Genomic DNA, 21,539 nt, shown 5'->3' on the forward strand with positions numbered 1-21,539 from the left:
TTTTAATATTTTTTCGGATGAGAAAAATGTAACATTCCAAATATGTGACCAGTTTATCAGTTTATCAGAATAAATAAATAAATATTTAACGAGCAGCGAGGACTGAGAGCGCTGGCTGTGTAACCAGTCGGACTAGCTAGTATCTGTCAACCCAGCTACTACTGGCAGTGAGAAAACACTGTCGACGTGCTTTTGTAACTAACGTTAATGCCGACCGGGTACAGTCATCGGCTCCTCGCAGCAGTAACACTATGAACATGTAACTGAATTTGGCCGCAGTGTAGCTTCTGAATGTTGCCAAACTTAATTCATAGTTACGTTTTGTTTTGAAATTGGCCGCCAACTAGCGCTGAACCGGAAGAACAAATACAATTGCATCTAACACGGAAGAGAGAAAAAGTGGGCATGTTGAATAAGGTGAATAGACCCTTTTACTGTTTGTAAAGAGTGATGATGTATTTGGTAGGCGGAGCCGAACTTGTTGCAGAAAGTTACAACTAGCGGTTCAGCTGTCATAGAAATATGGAAGATCCGGACGCCTCCTCCACATATTTTAAAGCTTTGCCAGCAACAGACAGGTTACGGTTACCTTACACACATAAGCTAACTCTTTCAATGGGGTGAGGTTTCTTGACCCGTACTCACTGTCAGGATGGTCTAGGATCCAAACATCGCCAAAGTTGCAGTGCCAGACATCGTCATATTCCTAGTGGGAATGTCCAGCATCTATATGCATACATATGACGTCTTTTTCCTGTATTCCGGGGATCTCTCTCGTTTTGGCTTGAGTTCCGCGGAGGTTTGCATAGCGCAATGCGTGCACAACTAACCCTGTGACGTCCACCATAAAAGGGTCTATGAAGCCAGCCTTGAGTGCTCACTCTAGCCCCGGCTTTGTGATTTACATTTTAAAAACTGCGACAGTTCACACAACTTTACCACGACATGTATATATTATACATCAGACTCTTGAGCTACTTCTGCTCTCACTCAGAATGTCAAAATATAAACAATGTCATGTATAGTTTTTGAGATATTAACGTTTGTAATTGGCACAACTCATACTAATAACTGCTGCAGGCTTCCGCATTTCTGGGGGATTTGTTATTGTTGTGACGTCACGCTGATTCATCCTATACTGGTCCTGGTTCAGCATTGAGGCCATTTACACCTGGCATTAACATGCGTTTTCTGCCATCAGATTGCAATCTGATTGCAATCTGATGGCAGAAATGGGTGTCCTCTCAATCCGCATAAAGTTGCTGTATACAGATTGAGAGGACACATTGCATTTACACTTGTGTTCAATGTGTACACAATGCATCCCTGACCACCTCCGGAGGTGGTTTGGGTGATCAGATTCCAATCCGTCTTCAATGTGTCTTGGGGGCATTTACACCTGTCCTTTCAAGTGGTTCAACACATTTGAGGCAAAAACTCATTACCTTCATGAGTTGTATGTATTCCGGCACTTCTTTCTCCTAAACTCTATATCCAGAGAAAGTTGGCCATAGAAAAGTGCACAAACAAGGTCTATTTTATGATGTTGTTATCCATCATTAAATTGCCATGGGATCACTTGGGACTGTGTGTGCATTTGCAGTTTGTGAAAGCGCTCAGTCAGCCTGGAGGAGGAGTCCAAACTGGTGGTAGAACCCAAGCCAGCGTGTTTCTGAGAACATCCTCCACTGTGCAGATAATGAAGAGAACGGTTTCGATTCCAAGTAAAAGTGCCAGGTTAACACACCCACCATCTCCCCACGCTGGGTCGGGGCCGGGGCTGGCACAACATGCCATCATTGCCTAGTGCTGCTGAGCAGATTAAATGAAATATGATCAATACTACCAAAATACACAGAACAAAGGCAACAGTCAATGTGGGCTGTGTTAAAAAAATAATATTTTGCTGCATATTCACGTTTGCAATATGCTGTGTTGGCACTTGATGGGTTTTGATTTAAAGGTTTGCAAATGGGCTTGATTGTGGTGTAAAAACATCATCACTGACTCTGTTGTGCCAACACACACACACACACACACACACACACACACACACACACACACACACACACACACACGTACGCAGGCGCGCACGCACACACACACACACACAAACACGTACGCAGGCGCGTGCACGCGCACACACACACACACAAACACGTACGCAGGCGCACACACACACACGCACACAGAGGGCCACCATGTAAGCAGGGAGACTGCGCGCCGAGCCAGCGCAGCATTAACGGTCTGATTTATACCACCGACAAAACTTGTTTTCAAAGATCGCTCTTCACACAAATATGCCGCGCGGCGCAGCTGGAAGCCATCACCCTGCCGCACAGAAATCAAGCGTACTGGGATTAGCCATCCCCAAATGTATTTTCTAACGCAAATCCCAGAGTAAACAGAGGGTAAGGGGGGGAACGGGACGATGGCAAGGAAGGCTGGAAACAAACCGTTGCGGAGTCTTTGAATGTTTGGACTAGATCAGGCGTTTGATGTTGATACAGCGATGAGAGAGACAGCAGAGGGAGATCAGGAAGAGAGAAGAAAGAACAGAGCGAAAAGCGAAAAAAGGAGGGGAGGGAGAGGGAAGAAATTGCCAGGCAGAGTACAAGGTGTAGCCAGCCCCCTTTTGAAGTGGTTTTCCTTCACAGCCAAAGAGGAGAGAAGAACAAATGTCAAGAAAGCGCAAGAAGATCCTGGGAAACGTTGTGAACGGATATCAACACCAGCCACACGGCAAGGAGAGTATTTTCATTAATGTGGGATTTCCAACATAGAAGTGCAAGGTCTGATTCCAATACACCAGAGAGGGGAGCTGCCATCTCCCCTCTCCCCTCTCCCCCGACGAGCTAAGCCTGTTGCTGCTAGATAACATAGCTCCACTGATGAATATCTCTGCTGTGTTATTGCCTGAGGATTTAGCAGGTGGACAGAACTGATGGACTGATAGCGTATAAACCTTTTTGCACACAGAATCAAGCCTACGCTGATCTGAGTCTATCACATGTAAGAGGAACATTCACACTGAGTCTGAGACATGAGAATGTCCCATGATGCAACTGTGTTAAGATCCGTGAACTCACATTCTGTCTCATGGGGCGGCTTTAGCTCAGGAGGTAGAGCGGGTCGGCCAATGACGCAAGGGTTGGCGGCTCGATCCCCGCTCCCTCCCAGCTGCTGTCGTTGTGTCCTTGGGCAAGACACTTAACCCTCCTTGCTCCCATGGTGTGTGTAGGCACCCTGCGTGGCAGCCTGCCGCCATCGGTGTATGAATGGGTGAATGTAGACTACCTACTGATTGTAAAGCACTTTGGATAAAAGCGCTATATAAATGCAGGCCATTTACCATTACCATTTACCATTTACCATTTCATGGATCTGTCTGGACTCTGCATTGTGCATACTGTAGGGCTGGGTTCCAAAAAAAATCGATTCTCAGATTTTTTTTTGATTTTTATGATGATGATTAATTCACTGATGATGTAATTTATGACATCACTGATGTGGGACAGAGAAACGTTAGGGTTGTACTACAACCCGGGTTTTACGAGTGAGAACGAGAGCTCTCAATCTAGTGCCTAGTTCGCTGCGCACACAGCCCTATGGAAGACTGTCATTTTGCTCCGAAAAATTACTTTTCATTAAAACCGACCACCCACCCGTAGGTGGCGTGGTGCCCCCCTGGGGCTGACATGGCCACCCACCTCACCCACGTGACTACGTCACGTCCTGTCAGCCCAGGGTACGCCACTCATTCTTCCAGCCAGCTGAGATCCGACGCAACCAACGACGCATCGACGCAGCAAGGCTGGGTAGTGAGACCTCTCGTTCTCACTCGTAAAACCCGGGTTGTAGTACAACCCTAACGTTTTACTTCGTTTCGAACTCAAGCTCTCACTCTAGTGCCAAATTCAACCGCCCTTGCTGCCGGGAGCACCCCACAGGGCGACCCGAAAGGCATCGGTGAACCACGGCCGTATGGCAACGTTCATGCCTGACCGTCTGACATATTAGAGTAGCAACGATACTACTTCCTTGCCACCGACAGTACCGCATGCGCGAACCGGACATGTCGAGACTGTAGTACCTAACAAACGTGTGATGAGAGGACCATGAGGCCGCGGCACACATGTCCTCCACCGAAACACCACGCAACAACGCAGAGGATGTCGCAACACCCCGCGTAGAATGCGCCTTGATACCCTCCGGGGGTATCTTACCCACGGCAGAGTATGCCAACGCGATCGCCTCCACTATCCAGTGTGATAAGCGATCCTTGGAAAGGGGCCCACCCTGGGCCTTCTGCCCAAAGCAGACCAACAACTGGTTTGTAGTGCGTAATGAACGCGTCCTGGCCACATAGGCCGAGAGCGCCCTTACGGGGCACAGCATGTGCAAGCGTCTCTCCTCACCCGAACTGAATGGCGGGGGACAGAATGCTGATAAGTCTATGACCATAGACCTATAGCTGGCATTAATATTCTTGGGTTGGTAAGCCGGGTTAGGTCGCAACGTAACCCTGCGCCCATCATCCCCAAAAACCATACAGGCCTGCTGCACCGAGAGGGCAATCAGGTCACCAACTCTCTTTCCTGACGACAAGGCCAGCAGCAGCGCGGTCTTTAAAGACAGAAGCTTTAAATCGGCGGAGTCCAAGGGCTCAAACGGATGACCCGTTAGCCCGTCCAGCACCGTAAGCAGGTCCCATTTGGGAAAAACGCACCGCGACGGCGGGCACAGTTTATGCGCCCCCTTCATGAAGCGCGAGACCAAAGGGCACCTTCAATTCCCATGTGGCAAGCAGAAATCGCGGCTACGTACACCTTAAGCGACTGCGGAGACTGACCCGCGTCAAGCAGGCTCTGAAGGAAACAGAGAACTGGTCGCACACTGCAGTTCACTGGATCCACGCCCTTACTTGTGCACCAACGCGAAAAGACCCGCCACTTGTACGTGTACTGAGTGCGGGTCGAAGCAGCCCTAGCACTCTGAATAGTGCATACCACATTATCGGGCAAGCCCTGGGCTAGCAACTGGTCCCGTTCAGAAGCCAGACTGCTAGCTTCCACCTGCCTGGGGAGGGGTGGAACCGCTCCCCCTCCGCCCAGGGCGGGCCTTGCGCCAGGGAGACCAGGTCCGCAAACCATGTCTGCCTGGGCCAGAACGGGGCCACTAGAACGAGCCGGAGCGCTGTTCCTTCACCCTGTCCAACACCTGACGGATCAGGGGGATCGGTGGAAACGCATAGAGCCCCTCCCATGGCCACGCGTTCGCTAGTGCATCGTGTCCCAACGGGGGGCTGTCCTCCTGGATCGAGAACCACAATGGGCAATGCGTCGCGCGCCGCGATGCGAAGAGATCGACGCGGGCACGACCAAACCTGGCCCAAATTTGTTCCACCACCTGAGGGTGGAGGCACCACTCCGTATGACGGGGATAGCCTCGAGACAGCAGGTCGGCGCCGTAATTCAGCCGTCCCGGCAGATAAACCGCCGACACTGACAGGAGACGGGGATACGCCCACAGGTGAATCCCCTGGTTCAGCGCCTTTGACCGCACACCGCCCTGTTTGTTCAGGTGGGTGATCGCCGCCGTATTGTCCGAGCGAATCAGCACATGGTGTCCATGTATGATCCGCTGGAAGTGAAGCAGAGCCAGGCGAATCACCTCCAGCTCTAGCACGTTTATGTGGCGAAGCTCCTGAGCCTCCCACCGGCCGTTTGGCGAAAAATGCCCGCACACCGCACCCCATCCCCAGAGGGAGGCGTCGGTGCGAATCACTAACCTGAGCGGGACAGGGCCCAACCGAGTGCCTCTCGAGAGGTAACGGGGGTCTGCCCATATGGCCAGCGCCTGGCGGGCCTGACCTGTCAGAGGAACCCTGCGATGACGGTCCCTGGCCGGGTCCAGACGAAGCCTGAGGAACCAGATTTGGAACGGACGCATGTGTAGCCTCCCCAGAGGGAGCACATGCAGTGCTGAGGCCATCAGGCCCAACATGACTGTGCACTGATGCACTGACACCGAGGAGCACAGACTTATTGTCCTCGCTGTCCGCACCGTGCGAGCCTGTCGCTCTGGCGAAAGGCGGGCCCGCATGGCCCGGGAGTCTAGCTCGAGCCCCAGGAAGGTCGCCGTCTGCTCTGGGGCGAGGCAACTCTTCTGCCAGTTCACCAAAAACCCTAAGGTTTGTAGGTGATCGGTCACCACCTTGGTATGTTTTGTGGCACAGACCCTCGAGTCGGCCACTATGAGAGCGTCATCGAGATATAGGAAGACACGGATCCCCCTCGCGCGGAGGGGGGCCAAGGCTATCTCCATGCACACCGTGAAGGTTCGCGGGCTCAAAGACATGCCGAATGGCAAGACACAGAACTCGTAAGCCTTCCCTAGGAAGGAGAACCTCAGGTATTTCCTGTGCCTCTTGACCACGTGGACATTGAAGAATGCATCTTTCAGATCCACGGAAGTAAAGAAATCCCCCTGTCTCAACGCGTTGAACAGGCGGGGAAAAAAGAGCATTCGGAACGGGAACTTCCTCAGCGTCTTGTTGAGACGCCGAAGGTCCAGAATTGGACGCATGGAGCCGTCCTTCTTGGGCACGACAAACTACCTGTGGTAGAAACCCGAGCGCACCTCTGCCTTGGGAACCGAGCGAATCGCCCCTTTGGCGAGGAGCGAAATAACCTCCTTGTGGAGTATGTCCATGGACTCCCCTTCCACGGCCGAATCGGGGATCCCGTCGAACCTGGGCGGGGGCCTGGCAAATTGCAGGGCGTATCCCTTCTGGAGGGTGCGCCATGGGGCGGGGAACATAGACGCTCCCAGGCATCGAGCCTGTTGGACAAAGATGGTCTCTTGTGGCCAAAGGGGGCGGAACTTGGTCATGAGTATATTGTTGGGCACCGGGACCTGACCCGGTACCCTGGTGGGGGAAGAAAATGGGGGGGGCAGGACGTAAGAGGCTACGCCCCCCTGTCGGTTTCTTACGCGGGCTCCGCCTACTGACGTGCCCTGTGAGCGTGTCGAACCGACGTAACCCCCCCGCCGTGCGACTTTCGCAGGCTGGGGGGACCAAGGAGGCAACGTTCTCTTTCGACCGCCGCACGCGGACTTGTCCGTTCTTGCGGTTCCCAGGAGAGCTCCCGACCAACAATGGGCCCATGGCACCATTGATCGTGGGCTTGTCCCGGGGGCCTCTTGATGACGGGTATGAGACCCTGGGAGAGCTCCTGACCGAACTCAGGCCCTGGGCACCGAGGACGGTGGGCTTGTCCCTAAAGCTACAAGCCGAAGGCTGGCTCTGAGGCCAAGCCTTGGCGAGCTGCCGTCCCCGCCGGGCGTACCGCACCGGCGAGTGACGGGCTGGGCAGGTCCCTGCTGAGTCCCGGACCGAAGTTGAGTGCTGAGCTCCAACGACGGTGGGCTCATAGCCCCCCCTTCCCCCAGGGAGGTGACTAAGTACGGGTCAGGTCACCCGCTCCCCGCGCACCCCCTCGTCCCTTTTGGGGGCGGGGGCCGCGTACCCTGGCCTGCCGTGGGACCCAGGACGGGCCCACTGCGGCTGGGTGGGGCGCCTCCATTGCAGGCGCCCTAGGCTGTGGGACTCGTATCCGCGGGCGTGGGGCGGTTCGCGGCGCTGGAGGCCCTGGAGGGCGACTCTGCGCGCGCGCTGCCACCTGAGACCGGCGGTCCTCCCCTTTCCGCCTAGGCATGAGGGTACTGACCGCCACAGAGTCCCGCTGCCGCTTCTCCAACCGCTGGGCCAAATCCTCCACGGAAGGACCGAACAGGCCCTCCGGAGAGATCTGGACCCCCAGTAGCCTCCTCTGCTCCTGCTCAGGGAGCTGGGTGAGGTTCAGCCACAGGTGACGGTGAGTCAGAACGGAGAAGGCCATGACCTTCCCGCTGTTCTGCGCCAGGCAGTCAATCATACGCAAGGCGTAATCCGTGGCCATCCTGAGCTCTGTAAACAGCTCGGGGGCAGGGTCACCCTGCATCTCCCGCAGGAGCACTGCCTGGTAACCCTGCAGGATCGCCAGGTTGTTGGTCATGGCGGCAGACTATCCCGCCGCCAAGTACGCCTTCTTGGCCAGCTTGGCCGTCAGTTGGCACGCCTTTGAGGGCAACGTGGGCCTCGCGAGGTTGGAGGCCAGGTGTCTGGCCACCATCTCCTCGAGGGGAGGCATCGCGGCTAACGCGAGCTTATCCCCCCCTTCTAAGGCCGACCACGGAGCCATGCCCGCGCAGAGCGGCTTGGCCTCCTGAGGCTTCTCCCATCCCGTCTGCACCGCGCGAACCACGTCTATACAGACGGGCAAAAGGGGCTTTGGGCGGGGCACCTGTGGCCCTGGCGTGGCTGGAAGTAGCACCCCAACAGTACTGATTCGGGGGGCGGGGGTGGTTCGGCCCGAGCGATGCCGAGCTTCGCTGCGGCCCTTGACATCACCCCCTGAAACTGCTTCTGGAAGGCTCGTTGATGCTCATCTCCGAGCGGGCCTCTACCAGAGAGGTGACAGTGGTTGTACCGTCGTAGTCCTCTCCGCCTGACATCTCCCCTTGGGGGGTGTCCTGGGGGGGAACGACTATGGGGTCATAGGGGAAGAGCCCACCCTGTTCTAACACAGGGTCGATGGGCTCATCCCCCCAATTTAATTTCTGCTGCTCAGGTTGGACCGGGGAGCCCTGTTCGTCGGGTATCACCCTCCCGACCGAGTGGTCGGACCCAGCGGAAGCGCCTCCCTCGGGAGGTGCACCGCTGAGCACCGGGCCCACCTGGACAAAGAGCAACGCTCTTTCCCGCAGCTCGCCCAGGGTGAAGCTGTTGCAGGTCTGGCAGAAGTCAGACTTCAGCAAAGCATCCGTAGCATGGTTATGCCCAAGGCAGAACACACACTCCCTGTGGCGGTCGTAACTCGCCAACGTAGCCTCACAGCTAACACAGCTCCTGGCTGTCCCCCCCTTTCTCATGGTCGCCGCCCGGTTCATTGCGCGAGTTCAGCGAAGCTAACTCGCAACAAGCCCCGCCGACTGTACCAGGAATTAGCGGGAGTTATACCGTGTAAGCTAACTAGCAGTAGCCTGCAACGGTGAAGATAGCTGGAGTGCTACAACGCTAGATGCTAGCTGCACTGAGCAAGCTAGCTAACTATCTACTTAACGTTACTCCAGCCGGAGTAACGCGCGCGCTCTTACACGAGTAGCGGGCGCCTAAAGTACCTAGCACACGGACGCTAACCGCACGGGTGCACGCTAGCTATCTGCAACAACTGGGCTAATTAACCTATTGTTCTTGTGCTATACAGTACCAATGCTATTCGCACATATGCAACCTAGCTTTAACAGTTTTGAGCGCGGACCTTAGTCAGCCCTCAAGCTGATACACGCTACCGCAGCCGGGGAAACGTTTCACACAAGCTACACGGCGGTAGCTATTATACAGGTGTTAACTGTAAGAAGACACTCTTAGCTTTAGATGACTTGATCCGACGCCGCTGGTGAAGAGAACAGGTTCGGGTCCCCGAAGCCTGCTTTACCTCGTCCACGCACACCTCTCAAGGTGGGCAAGTTTAGACGGAACGAGCCTATTTTCTACAGCTATGTTAGAGCGCTAACTTTGAGCTAACAACGGAGCTTTAGAAAACACGTCCTCTCACTGGCTGGAAGAAGCGATGAGTGGCGTACCCTGGGCTGACAGGACGTGACGTAGTCACGTGGGTGAGGTGGGTGGCCATGTCAGCCCCAGGGGGGCACCACGCCACCTACGGGTGGGTGGTCGGTTTGAATGAAAAGTAATTTTTCGGAGCAAAATGACAGTCTTCCATAGGGCTGCGTGTGCAGCGAACTAGGCACTAGAGTGAGAGCTTGAGTTCGAAACGAAGTAAAACAAACAGACAGACAGACAGAGCCCTAGCTCCCATTTATATACTGATGATGATGAAGAGAAGATTATCTCAAGGTGTTTCTGATATCGCGTTAACGAGCATGAAAACGGCGGTCGTGAGGTCACAGTGACCTTGAACTTTGACCTTTGAGCACCAAAATCGAATCAGTTCATCCTTGACTCCAAGTGGACGTTTTGACCCAAATTTGAAGCAATTCCATCAATTTCATTGTGCGCACAACGGCAGGCACACTTGGTGCGTACAGGATTGCGGCTGCCGGCGCCACTGATGCCTCCGGCCACGGCTAACGCCGGGCAGAGGCATAAAAAGTAGTTAGATTACTAGTTACCACAAAAAGTAGTGGAATTACAGTAATACGTTACTTAGTAACTAGTTACTCCCAACACTGGTTATCACCTTAACTCATTCCCCACCAGTTTCTAAGGAAAAGTCGCAGGCCACCCACCGCCAGAGGTTCTGATTATTTTCACTAATCTTCCAAGACCCACAGAATATTTTCTGTGTATGTAAACACCGAATATCTCAACAGAAAGAAGAGAGCCTCTACTTTCATTAAAAAAGTTTGATTCTACCTTCATCCGTTTTTCAGTTATCGACACTTGAATGTAGGTAGTGTTCACTGAAAATGTCCGTCTGTCCGCAAAAAGCTGAGAAAAATGCATTTTTGTAAATTAAGTCATCTTCACGGGTCCTGAACCGAATAAATGTCTCTGATGGCGGATGGTGACTGGAGTTACATCAAACTATGAACCCCATATCAATAAAACACTGGCTACAAACTCTTCTTGACGTGATTTACCTGGAGTGGTCATCAGCTAGGGTTAATAATGCTAAGCCAAGAACGTTAGTCATGTGGAAAGAAGCCACAGAGGATGTTAAAAAACTACTGTCATGACTTTTGAAACGCTCTCCTATGGTAACTCATTATGTCCAGTTTGTAATCCTGATCATCATTCAATTTTATGTTTATGTTTAATATTATTATTATTATTTTTTACAATCCTATTGTAAAGCTGTGTGTTCCACAAGGGGAGGGGGGGCAGAGGGAACATTAGGTGTTTGTGTTTGTATGGTCTTTGATTGTTATGTGTGTGTGAGTGTGTTACTGTGCAATGTAAATGTCATGATTTTATACTATTTTAATACTGAAGCCTTAATCAAAACAGTTGATTACAAAAAAAAACTATGAACCCCATAATCATTTGGTTTCCCTTTCCGGCCAAACTCTCTCGTAACGGACAAGCCCATCTTTTATTGTCACACGAACACCACATTACATGCATGCGGCCACAACAAACTCATGCTGACGGTGGCCGGTGAAAAGTGTCCTCTGCATTTAACCCATGTCCTTTCCTCCGAGGGGCAGGCCAGGAGCAGTGGTCGCTTTCTCGTACAGCGCCCGGGGACCAACTTCGGATGTTGTCGTCACTGGTCGGATGACGATGACGATCTGATCTTCTGCATGTTTTTAGTGGGGGGGTTATATACGGAGGAACCCCCTGGGGGAGCACGGGGAGAACATGCAAACTCCACACAGAGAGAAAGGCCCTTACAACGAGATAACCCACCTGGGCAGTAGGCACTGAAGATATGGGAGGGAACACAACCACAGCGCCCACAGTGTCCCAGGCGAGAATCGAACTCAGGACCTTCTAACTGTGAGGCGACAGCGCTACCGACTGCGCCACCGTACACACGCCCGAGGTCACAGCTTTTACCCTACCACTGGTGCGAGAGAGAGATTCACCCCGCTCTTAGGAGAGGGGACGCAGGTCGCGCTCTCGTCTTGCTCGGGAAGGGGGGGGGCGACTGGTTGTCCGTGTCTGGAGGTCGTGGAGAAAATCTACCAGCTGAAATTTACACGGGGTACTTGAGGATAAGTGACTTGTGTATGTTTGTCAGTGCCTGGTGAAAATAAAATCCTTCAAGTCTGATTGACAGGCTGCCCTGCTGTCATGGAGTCCGTGCCTCGCGTTCAAAGCTGCTGGACCAGCGCTTTGAGCAGCGCCTGGAGCTGTTTTATAGAGCTTTTCTGACAGGAGATTGTTGCTTTTCTCTGCTTCCTGGTTTTGTTGGACACTCATGGTGGCTTCTGTGCACCTCTGGACGTGCTGTACTATTTCATAAGGTGAGCAAGATAGCCATCTATCACATGACGGTGAAAACACAGATTGACGTGATATCATGTCAATGGCGGGGAAGCGTTGTCTCATAAATTACGCAAAAACACATCAATGACGGGAAAAGAGTAGCCTGGTAAACCAGCCGGTCACCTGAACTCACATTTCATAACGTTCTACCAGACCATCTGGCCTCAAGCCCTGGGAGGGCTTTTGCAGAAACGGCAAAGCGTATGAGCCAATCAGCGACCCGCCTCGTAGTTGACATCGTAACCGGCCAATCAGGAACACCGCTGGGAAAACAATAATGGCTGCCTCCGTGCTTGTCCGCCTCGAGGAATAACGTCAACGTTCGTCAAGTTTAAACAGCCATAAAGTGCAGCTATTGCAGAAATAGACTCAATAACAACAATTAAGTACAGGAGTATGCAACAGTGGAATTTCTCGGCGGAAAATATGTTTTTGCTGTTCTCCCGAGTGGATTTGGGTTTGACTGGAACCAACGCTGATTGGCTGAAAGAGTTGTCTGTCAAGGCAAGTACACCCGCCCAACTCCTGCCCACTGTAAACACTGGGTGAAAGCTTGAGGCCAGACGGTCTGGTAGAACAATATGAAATGTGAGGTCACGTGACCGGCTGGTTTGCCAGGCTAGGGAAAGAGTTCAAATGTCATCAAAACCGGACGAGTTCCCTCCGCCAACAGAGTTGGCCGGGAGGTCGTCTTTTCACCTCTGTTTGTCAGGATTTGGACAAAACTTTGTACACAAGTAGGTCATGGGCCAACTTAGAAGTGATTAACGGGCCAAGGAACAACTGATGAACTTTCCACGCCCACTAGCCAAATGTAGGCACGTCAAATGGGTGTGATCAAAACCCTTCAGCCGGAGGCAGAACTCGCCATTTTCGGCTCCTCGGAGATCTCTCTGGGCTTCCCCACAGCTGTGCAGTAGTCTCTGACACTGGGAACAACTGTTGCCAAAAAACGTATTCTGAAAGAATGGAAGTCCCCCTCTTCACCTTCTTTCCAACTGTGGTTGACGGACATGATTTCTGTTATAAGAATGGAGAGGCTCAGATCCCTGAGAACCAACTCACTTAAAAGGTTTCTAGACATTTGGGATCCGTTTCTAACCTACCTCGACGAGGTGGGGGGCTGAGGATGACCTGCCCGACTGGTTCCTGTTGGACACTAGTCTCGCTGGCCAGCCTCCTCTCCCTTCCGTCCGAGGAGTCTGGCGCCGCAGCTCTCCATAGTGGGATTGCGATGGGCGGCGCTTACCGGCAGTGCCCCTGGAAAATAGTTTCAAACAATCCAACTTGCCGTTTTCAGAGTGTAACAACGAGCCAGCGTGTAGGTTTGGCGTTAGCTTGCTAGCTAGTTAGCATTGCTGTTTTCCCTGAGGCAGCAGGGGACTATTCACAGCAACACACAGGGAAGAGGGAGCGGAAGCCACTCTGATTGACATGGTCGGAGCCAATGACAGAGCTTCTTAAGCGGGGAGCGGACATCCGGCTGCCACTGAAACCGACGCCTCCAATGGGAGAGCAGAGTAGAGCAGGGGAGGGTTTATCCCAGTTATGGAGACCTGCGGCGCCAGACTCCTCAGACGGAAGGGAGAGGAGGCTGGCCAGCGAGACTAGTTGGACACCTTGCGTGGGACCCCGTGCGCAGCGTCTCTTGCAAGCACATAAGCACTTTATATGGATGGTAGCACCACATCACAATAACTGTTAATATTATATGTATGTTTTCTGTTTGTTTTGTTTGTTTTTTCTTTCTCCTTTCCTGTGTCTGAGCTTGTTCGTCTGTTCATATTCCGTTAAAAACAAAGAAAAAAAAAGGGTGTGATCAAACAGGTGGCTGACATCCAAACAGGTTCACGTAACAGCACAAAACCTTGTAGAAAGGTTGGTGGAGGTATTCACTCTACCGAGTGACCTGTAGTTTATACCGCTATTCTGTGTTCAACATATCAGATGATAAAGACACTCCAGACTTTGTTCTGTGAACTTGCAAAGTTGATTTGATTTGTTACATCTCGCGCGCGCGCGCACGCACACACGCGCACGCATGCACGCACACACACGCACACACACACACTCACACACACACACACACACACACACACACACACACGCACACAAATCTATTGGGTTATGATGTGCCCACTTGTTTCCCCCATCAGAACTATAATCTCCACATTACCAAAACAAGTGGTTCTGTCATTTTTTCCATTGCGCTGCAAAACCAGAACAAAACCCCAAGGGGCCATTTCCACTATTTAATAAGCAATGATATTATTGCTATTTTCATACTGAAAAGGTGCTACATTCACAGTACCTGCCAGTTGTTTAGGAAGACGCTTTACCATAAATGCAATGAGATTTACTGTATATAATCTTTAAGCAAAACAACAGGGTGATGGCACGCGACCCCTCCCACCCCGGACACAAATTCTTCAAAATACTTCCCCTCGACTGCCGGCTTTGCGGGCCTTCTGAACGCTGAACAACAATATTGCGGGATCTCTGTGTGAAAATGGCTACAGTTGAATCTTCCCCCACTGACATGAGCTCATCCTCCCAATCATGGTAAATGGACTGCATTTATATAGTGCTTTTATCCAAAGCGCTTTACAATGTGCCTACATTCACCCATTCACACACCGAAGGCGGCAAGCTACATGTTCATAGCGTTACTGCACGTTTTAGAATAAGGCAACAGTTATTAATGTAACGTGGTGGCAGTCAATGCTGGGATGAGTCTATTAAGGAATGTGATGGCAGAGTGGTGGGATGAGTCTATTAAGCAATGTGATGGCAGAGTGGTGGGTTGAGTCTATTAAAGAATGTGATGGCAGAGTGGGAGGAGTCTATTAAGGAATGTGATGGCAGAGTGGTGGGTTGAGTCTATTAAGGAATGTGATGGCAGAGTGGGAGGAGTCTATTAAGGAATGTGATGGCAGAGTGGTGGGATGAGTCTATTAAGGAATGTGATGGCAGAGTGGTGGGATGAGTCTATTAAGGAATGTGATGGCAGAGTGGTGGGATGAGTCTATTAAGGAATGTGATGGCAGAGTGGTGGGTTGAGTCTATTAAGGAATGTGATGGCAGAGTGGTGGGATGAGTCTATTAAGGAATGTGATGGCAGAGTGGTGGGTTGAGTCTATTAAGGAATGTGATGGCAGAGTGGTGGGATGAGTCTATTAAGGAATGTGATGGCAGAGTGGGATGAGTCTATTAAGGAATGTGATGGCAGAGTGGTGGGTTGAGTCTATTAAGGAATGTGATGGCAGAGTGGTGGGTTGAGTCTATTAAGGAATGTGATGGCAGAGTGGTGGGATGAGTCTATTAAGGAATGTGATGGCAGAGTGGTGGGTTGAGTCTATTAAGGAATGTGATGGCAGAGTGGTGGGATGAGTCTATTAAGGAATGTGATGGCAGAGTGGGATGAGTCTATTAAGGAATGTGATGGCAGAGTGGTGGGTTGAGTCTATTAAGGAATGTGATGGCAGAGTGATGGGATGAGTCTATTAAGGAATGTGATGGCAGAGTGGTGGGTTGAGTCTATTAAGGAATGTGATGGCAGAGTGGTGGGATGAGTCTATTAAGGAATGTGATGGCAGAGTGGGATGTGTCTATTAAGGAATGTGATGGCAGAGTGGTGGGATGAGTCTATTAAGGAATGTGATGGCAGAGTGGGGGGATGAGTCTATTAAGGAATGGGATGTCAGAGTGGTGGGAGGAGTCTATTAAGGAATGTGATGGCAGAGTGGTGGGAGGAGTCTATTAAGGAATGTGATGGCAGAGTGGTGGGATGAGTCTATTAAGGAATGTGATGGCAGAGTGGGATTAGTCTATTAAGGAATGTGATGGCAGAGTGGTGGGATGAGTCTATTAAGGAATGTGATGGCAGAGTGGTGGGATGAGTCTATTAAGGAATGTGATGGCAGAGTGGTGGGATGAGTCTATTAAGGAATGTGATGGCAGAGTGGTCGGATGTGTCTATTAAGGAATGTGATGGCAGAGTGGGATGAGTCTATTAAGGAATGTGATGGCAGAGTGGTGGGATGAGTCTATTAAGGAATGTGATGGCAGAGTGGTGGGAGGAGTCTATTAACTCATTCACCGCCAATGACGTCTTTGACGTGTTATCAGAAATAGCCCTCCCCGCCAATGACGTGTTTGACGTGTTTTTGTTTTTATTGGTGCAGCGCCTGCAGCAAACACTTGCCCAGCCTGTGACACAGACACAGGTCCCTGCCTTCAAAGGGTAGCCGACAGCACGCGATCAAACACATACCGCAGCTGTTGTTTTGAAATTGAGCAAGAGGAAAAGCAGAAACGCTTCCTTGTGCAGACAGGAGAAACGCCATTGAAACGCCCTCGGCGCGCTGCACGAGCTGGAGTCGCCTTCCTCTGTGCCAGCCAGGAGAAAACGGGAGAAAGTAATCAAGAGATGTGTTTGATCATCGGAGGAATGAGGAAATGATCGATCAGTTTGCGAGGGCGGTGAGGACGTGTTGAATAGCCGAGGGGAAAACGGGAACGATCAAATAGCAGAGAGGATATGACAGGGAGACATGGACGAGGACGGGTGTACCAGAACAAATCAAAATAAACACAGGAACAGCTAGGCAGCAGCGGGCAGAAGGCAGTCACAGCAGCCCGCTGTCCTTCTCAAGAGCTCTTCAGTTGGTTCATGAAATCGCTGGGCTGCGTGCCCTCCAGTGTTGCTCCTGGCCAATCCCAGCGCCACAGGGCGTGGTTATTGCTTATCCTATGTGGGGTTAGAAATCTAAAAGGGGGATCGTGTGTGTGTGTGTGTGTGTGTGTGTGTGTGTGTGTCTGTCTGTCTGTCTGTCGGTGTGTCTGTCTGTCTGTCTGTCTGTCTGTCTGGCTGTCTGCACACTCACTCACACCGAGTAAACTGTATTGTTGAATGTAAAAAAAAAGCACTTCATGTGTATATATATATATATATATATTTTTTTTTTGTCATTTGTGTCCTAACGAATAATATTTACATGTCTGATGTCAATACAGTTCAAAATAAAAGAATTGAGAGTGAGTTATGCCTGAGATTGTGCCCTTTTACAAAAATTGCCTTTTCTCCTGTTTATTTTCTCTGGGAGACCTTCTGGGGGAAAACAGGGTGTATATAAATGGCTATAAGTAGAGTACAGAACATGCTAAAAGCTCACTTTTTTTTCCTGGTGAACCCAGAGACGTACATCTTCATTTTGAGGTATTGCAAATCACTCTGGTGCTAATAGATAATTTACTGTGGGTCTTGAAAGATGACCAACAATTATGAAAATCTTTGGCCTGTGCTAAATATTGGCAGTCCTAAACTGGCCCTGAATGAGTTAAGGAATGTGATGGCAGAGTGGTGGGATGAGTCTATTAAGGAATGTGATGGCAGAGTGGTGGGATGAGTCTATTAAGGAATGTGATGGCAGAGTGGTGGGAGGAGTCTATTAAGGAATGTGATGGCAGAGTGGTCGGATGTGTCTATTAAGGAATGTGATGGCAGAGTGGGATGAGTCTATTAAGGAATGTGATGGCAGAGTGGTGGGATGAGTCTATTAAGGAATGTGATGGCAGAGTGGTGGGAGGAGTCTATTAAGGAATGTGATGGCAGAGTGGTGGGATGAGTCTATTAAGGAATGTGATGGCAGAGTGGTGGGATGAGTCTATTAAGGAATGTGATGGCAGAGTGGTGGGAGGAGTCTATTAAGGAATGTGATGGCAGAGTGGTGGGAGGAGTCTATTAAGGAATGTGATGGCAGAGTGGTCGGATGTGTCTATTAAGGAATGTGATGGCAGAGTGGGATGAGTCTATTAAGGAATGTGATGGCAGAGTGGTGGGATGAGTCTATTAAGGAATGTGATGGCAGAGTGGTGGGAGGAGTCTATTAAGGAATGTGATGGCAGAGTGGTCGGATGTGTCTATTAAGGAATGTGATGGCAGAGTGGGATGAGTCTATTAAGGAATGTGATGGCAGAGTGGGATGAGTCTATTAAGGAATGTGATGGCAGAGTGGTGGGATGAGTCTATTAAGGAATGTGATACAGAAATACAGAATACAGCAGAAAGTGCTGTATGCACTTGATGCTGGACACGATGCTGCTGGGTACCTGAATGTATATTGGGTTTTTGATGTTTATTGATTGTATATTGTGTGCTGCTGCATTGTCATTGTCTTTGTATGAGAGTGAACCCAGATCAATTGCTATCAACTATGCTGACATGGCAATAGATTTATTGACTCTTGAATTCTTCAATGTCTCAGAATTACACAGGTAAAAGGTATAGTGTTAGCAAATCTGTGGAAATAAGTGTGTGTGTGTGTGTGTGTGTGTGTGTGTGTCTGTCTGCACTGCAGACAGACAAAAAGAGAGAGAGACAGGGGGCTGAGAGAGAGAGAGAGAGAGAGAGAGAGAGAATCTGCTCCGTGGCTCAGTCAGTACTTCATCCATGGTCCATGTGTTGTCTATTACCTCCTGCTCCTTTGTTTCTGTCCTAGTTCCAGCTCACATACCCGCCGTGCCAACAACACACCAGCCAAATTAATAGGAAATACACACACACACACACACACACACACAAACACACAAACACACCCGCGTAGGTGCCAGCATCCTCGCTCCGAGCTGGCGTGAGTACAGCACACTGCTGATTCAGTCAGAGCTTCCACCACAGGCCATTTTCCAATCAAATCAAAGGGAGGGCTTAGCAGGTAGGCCCGGCCCTTTGTCTGCCGAGCTGCATGGATGAAACAGACACTATGAGAATGTCCTCAGTACTTGCTCTGCTGCTTTTATCCAGTGTTGGGCAGTCACTGTAATCCGTTCACTAGGATAACATCATTAGATTACAAAAAAAAACAAAGTAACTAATCAGACCAGGAGATTATCATCAAATTACCAAAAAGAAAAGAGAGAAAAAAAAAAAAAAAAAGCTGACGGTGGATCTGAAAAGCTTGTTGTTGTTCAGTGTGGTCTCGGGGAAAAGCCAAGCCGACACAAAGCAGCACGTTACGTGTGCTGCTCGAGTGGAAGTGCATATTTTAGCGGAAAAGGTTTGAAATCTGTGTGCGGGTTCGCCCACAAAAACACATAAGAATACATAAGCCTTCCAGAATCTGCCTGACACGGCCGTGTAGGCAACCAAAGGTTCTCATTACAAACCCACATGATATGAAACATCCCCTCAATGGAACACATATTGTCTGCATGTCTCAATTACAGCCTGGATTCCTCCCTTTAACACACACACACACACATACACAAACACTCGTGCGCGCGCGCGCACACACACACACACACACACACAACAGTGCTTGTGTGCACATGTACTCAAATATACACAAACGCGTGCGAGACAAAAGACGGACACACACGTACGTACCAGCGCAGACACACTCTCACACACACACACACACACACACACACACACACACACACTCACACTCACACACACCGCACACTAATGCAGTGGGTTCTGGTGTGTACAACATGAGAACGACAAGGGCTTAAACCAGAGCCCATTCACACACACACACACACACATTGGCCAGGCTGAGCCCAACTTTCCCATCCGTTCTAAACAGAACCTGCTGTGTGTGTGTGTGTGTGTGTGCACGAGGAGTGTGTTTGGGCTTGGCCCGGGCTGCAGTGCTCTCTCAGGTTACACACACACAGGAAGGCTCAGAGCAATAACAAAGGCCTTTCAAAGGAACCCTCAGCAGGTTAAGATCAAATGTTTTCGCTCCAACTGATAAAAAGCATCTGCAGCTAACAGGCGCTGGTATTAGCGCCGTGGTATGCACCGCAGATTGGCCAGCGCTGATTAAAACAGACTCTGGGTCGCTGAGAACATTGCCTATGTGTGCGTCTGTTGGGGTATGTGTGCGTCTGTTGGGGTATGTGTGCGTCTGTTGGGGTATGTGTGTCCGGTCCGGTCCGGTCAGTGGTATGTGCCGCAGACTGGCCAGCACTGATTAAAACAGACCCTGGGTCGCTGAGAACATTGCCTATGTGTGCGTCTGTTGGGGTATGTATGTGTCTGTTGGGCTATGTGTGTGTCTGTTGAGGTACGTGTGTGTTCAAGATTCAAGATTCAAGATTTTTATTGTCACTCCGCAGAGCCAGATTAACACCCCCAGGGGCCCCGGGGCACTGAAGCTCCCAGGGGCCCCCCTACCCATCGTCCGGATGTTTGGATGTTTTTTCGCCATATTTAGAGGAATATCTCATTTTAAATTACCATTAGTATTGTACTGTTATGTTATTATTCCGTTTCTGAGATTTAGTTTCTCACTCACTCATAGGCGATTCTAGGCTTTGCAAAGAGGTAGCACCAGCAGGATAAAGATATTAGTCTGACTGGGGGGTTTCTAGGGGGGTCTGTGCCCCCCCTGGACAAAGAAACTTTGTACATTTTAAAGTAAAATGCATGAATCTGATGCACTCTGAGAGCAAAAGGAAGAGGCTAATCTTCACATTAATATCCTCTTCACTGTGCTGTGGCTTTACAATGATGAAAAAATAATTGACATTACATTTCCAATACAAAACAGCAGAGGGTGCCGCAGCACCACAAGCACCCCCACTTCCCGCGCCCCTGGTCACCACTTGCCCACAGGCATCCAATGAGACTAAATCATCAGACTTAATCTTCTTGGAAACACATTTTATTTTGTCCTGATTGGTCTTAGATTTGTGTCATAGTTCTGTGGAGCCCAACATGAGCCCGACCAAAAGGGCCCCTTCACCCCGAGGGCCCCGGAGCACCTGCCCCGGTTGCCCTATGGTTAATCCGGCCTTGTCACTCCGTGGTACAAGTATCACGTGTGAAATTCTTGTGCTGTGGACTCCGTTTACAACATAGTACAAATATAACAGGGCATATGAGTGCAAAAACAACAAGAGACACAACAAGCAATAAGGCAGTAGGGTGATAAGACAAGTCAGAGACAGTGGCATATTCACTGCACATAGGTGCACATGTCATGTGCATACTTTAGACGTGCTTAAACATTTTAAATTCGACGTATTTGACGTACAGGTGCAAATAGCATATACCTAATTAAACATACAATTAAACATTAGACATACATAATGGTAGCAGCTACAGTACGGTACAGTACAGCTACTACACTATTTGTGTATGTTAAGGAGTCTCGTGGCCTGCGGGAAGAAACTGTCCCTCAAGCGATTTGTGCGTGCTTTTGGGACCCTGTATCTCCTCCCTGAGGGTAACAGGGAGAACAGGCTGTTGTGGGGATGGTTTGTGTCTGTGATGATCTTCAGGGACCTCCTGAGGCACCGCTGGTTATACAGTTCCTGCAGTTCTGGCAGCTCACATCCTGTTATGTGCTGGGCCGCGCGTCTCACTCTTCGTAGCGCCCTGCGGTCCATGGTGGTACAGTTCCCGTACCAGGTGGTGAAGCAGCCAGTCAGCAGGCTTTCAATGGTGCCTCTGTAGAAGTCCCTAAGGATT

General features: G+C 50.4%; 1 protein-coding gene across 2 annotated transcripts in view; it reads right to left on the reverse strand.

The window, feature by feature from the left end:
* The window catches only part of stau2 (staufen double-stranded RNA binding protein 2), a 260,599-nt gene that overhangs the window by 67,388 nt on the left and 171,672 nt on the right, over positions 1–21,539 (reverse strand). The window lies entirely within an intron of this gene.

The sequence above is a fragment of the Poromitra crassiceps genome (genome assembly GCF_964638095.1).
Source record: "Poromitra crassiceps genome assembly, chromosome: 2".
NCBI classification, from domain to species: Eukaryota; Metazoa; Chordata; class Actinopteri; order Beryciformes; family Melamphaidae; genus Poromitra; species Poromitra crassiceps.